Source organism: Candoia aspera, chromosome 2, assembly GCF_035149785.1.
Source record: "Candoia aspera isolate rCanAsp1 chromosome 2, rCanAsp1.hap2, whole genome shotgun sequence".
Taxonomy (NCBI): Eukaryota; Metazoa; Chordata; class Lepidosauria; order Squamata; family Boidae; genus Candoia; species Candoia aspera.
In genome coordinates this window covers 174019332-174023040 of record NC_086154.1, presented here as the reverse complement: position 1 = coordinate 174023040, position 3709 = coordinate 174019332, and positions in this window count along the sequence as shown.

Sequence of the window (3709 nt, the reverse complement as noted above, 5' to 3'; positions counted from 1 at the left end):
CGGGTGCTCTGCATATCTTAGACAGATGAGTTGATCAGTTCTCCTTATTAATTTGACTTGGTAAGCAGGCATGAAACATTTAGGCTCTGTATGAAATATTCAGGTTCTTCCGTTACAGTTTTTGAAAGGCTTCATGCATAATTGAAAGATAAATGTATTAACACCAATACCATTAAAAGAAGAAGTGCCTAGACTAAAGGCAGACGAGGGAAGGAAGGAGGGAGAGCCGGAGCAATTAAAAGATGCCCCAATATTTGATTTAAAAAAGGCTCTCAAATAGAAGGAAGTGGGCTAAGGATCTTCAGTCTATTCAACACTTTCATGCCAAATGAGATCAGCCACGTCATTTATTTTCAGCCAATTGTTCTTGATCCTAAGCCTGCCAGATTTTTTTTTTACTATTTAATTGTATTTGTTTCTTTTCCACCAACAGATTTCCAAGCACCATACATGGTATCGTCTTCCTTTACCCCCAACCATCTTGTGTGAGGGTGTTTGAAAAGTTGAGAGATGTCAGATGGCCCTGAAATTTTGCAGCTAAGTAACACAGATGTGTGTTTTCATTTTATTTTCAAACGTTTATCCTTAAGGGCAGGATTAATAACCACAACAGTGAATGTGGTATAATCACAAAACTGGAAAAGTTGTTGAAAATTGTATGAATTTTTTCAGGGATCATTGCATATAACCTGACTGCCACCTAGAAAACAACACACCAGATATAACAATAATAGAAAACAGTAATTTTTGTAGATGTGGCAATACTTAGAGACTGCAGAACTGAAAAAAAGAATAGGAAAAAAATGACAAAATACAGAGAGGTAGTGATCAAAATGGGTTGATTATAGAAAAAAATTGGGAAGTTATTCTTATTGGTGCATTAGGTGGAATAGCAAACAGATTAAATACATTTTTACAAGAACGAAATCTATCGGTTATATCAGCTGTGGATTTACAAAAAGCCACCTTGCTGGGCATATATTTTATCATGTTGTCTGGATTATTCCTAGGTTCCTGGCTGCAAATCAAATTCCCAAACAATACCAGTCAAAAGTATACCTTGTTCCTGTCACAGCATTCAGACAAGAACAGCTGATTCCCTCCTGAACAGACCTGCACAGTAGATGCTATTAAACACATCATTCACAGAGGGATGTGACCTTCACAGAGGATCAGACGGCCATATTAGTAACGCACATGTGGAAATGCTGCATTTGATTGGAATTTTTTCCAGTGTTTGCAGTTCTAATAAGAGGCCAGAAAAATCTGTCACCATCCAGATTCGCTTGCTGAACTAGCCTTCCCCAAGCTGGGATCTTCTAGATATCATGGACTACAATGCCCAGAATTCCTAGAGGCTAACGTTGCCTGGGTTTTCTGGGAATTGCATCTGTCACACCAGGAAAGCATCAGACGTGCTTCAAACATGCAGTGCCTTCATTTGTCACAGATGGATGCCTGTTTTGAAACATCTGTCTCAAAGCTGGAAAAACAAACTGCTGCCTGATATGTGTGCAGGAGTTTGGTAAGCTAATAGTCTAAGATTGGGATGTAATCTTCAAGAGTATGAGCTGGGAAATTCTTCTTGGAATTTTCCCTCTTGGGATATCAAGTATATTATCATCTACCTTAGCTACCTCGTTTTTCCAGTCTGCCATGCAGTTATAATTCTGGCCTACCCTACAGGGTTGTTGTAAGGATGAGATGATAGAGTGATAGGTGATAGGTATTGATATACAGTACATCTAGACATAGATATACATATAGATAAATGCCGTGCTCTGAGTAGTCAGAAAGCAGTACAGAAATCTTGTCCTCTTGGTGCCAGTGGTTATGCCAGATGTCTATTTTAGCCTATCTTCTCAAGGGCATGCATTTTGTTTTTATAAGTTTTCATAGCAGTATTGCTTAAAAAATTCAGATCGTATACTAAAGGGAAAAAAAAAGGTTTACAATGTGTCATTTCTCCTCCATTCTTTAGCTGCCAGAAATGTAATGTACTGGAACTTAATGGGGACTGCAGTGTAATACCTGTCTGCCCAATCTGATGTCTGCAAAATTCATCAGCATGAACTTCACTATGCATTTCTTATTGGTGGGACAAAAAATGATAGTTGAGGGAGGGAGGAGAAACAGAGGCCTATACATTTAACACTGGTATGGAAATAAGCTAAGAAATGGCTTTAATAGAGATTTCATTATACATTCAAAATTAAACTTGCTGTGATCCTGCGTGGGTACCCTGCTGCAATTTGCAAGAATTATGCAAACCTTTTTCCAGCCAATGACTAATACATGGATTAGTAAGCAATCAGAGTTTTCTTTATGTGGCAGACAATCTCTAAATCAGGTATCAACAAGCAAGTTACATTGAAAGAGGTCTGTCACCCTAGGAAAGAACTAAATTATTTGCTAGGCATTAACCACACAACTCTAACTCATTACCCATATGGCATAATTGTGCATAAAACTGGCATAGTGTATATAGGTGAAAACCCCCCAGGGGCATGGGGTTAACATTTTGGACAACATCCAGGTTGTCAATAGGATTTTTGGGACCAGTTGATAACTGGGACTTAGGTTGCAACTACATATTTGATAATAGCATTGGACCATCTTGCAGAATGACTGTTAGCATGACTAAGACACTGTATACAAAGCCCTTGGAATGTGTTAAATAAGTGCTAAGTAACTGTTTTTATGCGTACCATATTATGTACCCCATAATTACAATATTCAACACTTGCACAGTTCATGCCTCTGAAGCAAGAGCTTGCTTCCAGAAATTGTGTATGCAATGCTACTTGGGTTAGTCAAGCTTTCAAGAGCCCCGGGGCCTGTTTTTTATTTCTTGTATGCTTCTGCAGCATTCTGTAGCCCCTGAAGTTAGTTGTCGGCTATTATGTCCCCTCTGTACGTGTGTGCGCCGTTGTTCCACAGCTTGGAATGGGAAGAATAGGCTGTCACTTTTTGTTATCCAAAAAGCAATCACCAAACAAAGCAAAAAAACACGAAAACCTGGCACCCTCGGCACTTTCTCTTTCAGTGTAAAATGCTTTCCTCCGGGAAGAACAGAGCTTGAACGCAGAGGCCGCACACACTCCACAATGCAGTCTTTCTGATCAGCATTTAACTCTGAGAAGCACCAACTTTAAAAAGAGAGTAATATCACAAGAGTGCCAAAGCCCCACCCACCCACAGTATCTTAGAAAACCATCCTATACACGGTGCCAGCTGGAATATTTTGTTTTATTTTCGAGTGTGTGTTTGGGGAGGGGATATTTTGGGGTGGTACAGCTTGCAGGGAGGAGCAATTACCTTTCCTTCTCAACTACCATTTTCCCTGATCAGTTCAGGCCAAGCTTTTTGCTCTTACCAATGGCAGCATTTTAAAAATGGCTGTAGGAAGAGGTATCTCCCAGGATATGATTGTCTTCAAAGAAGGGAGGGTTTACTCTTCCTTCCGCATCTGTGCCGCCATAAAAATTTCCCCCCATATCAGCTAAACTTAGATAAATATTATACTTTCTCTTGCCACTGTTAGAAGTTCTTTTCCTAAGCCCAAAGGAGACATAGGAGAAGAGGATTCTGTGGACTGTAGTTTGTGGGGAAAGCAGCATTTAACCCTTTCTTCTCCAGCTTTAATTCTCACGGAAACTGAGTAAAGTAAGCCCAGTGTGACTATTGGCTTGCATTAGGTCACCAGTTT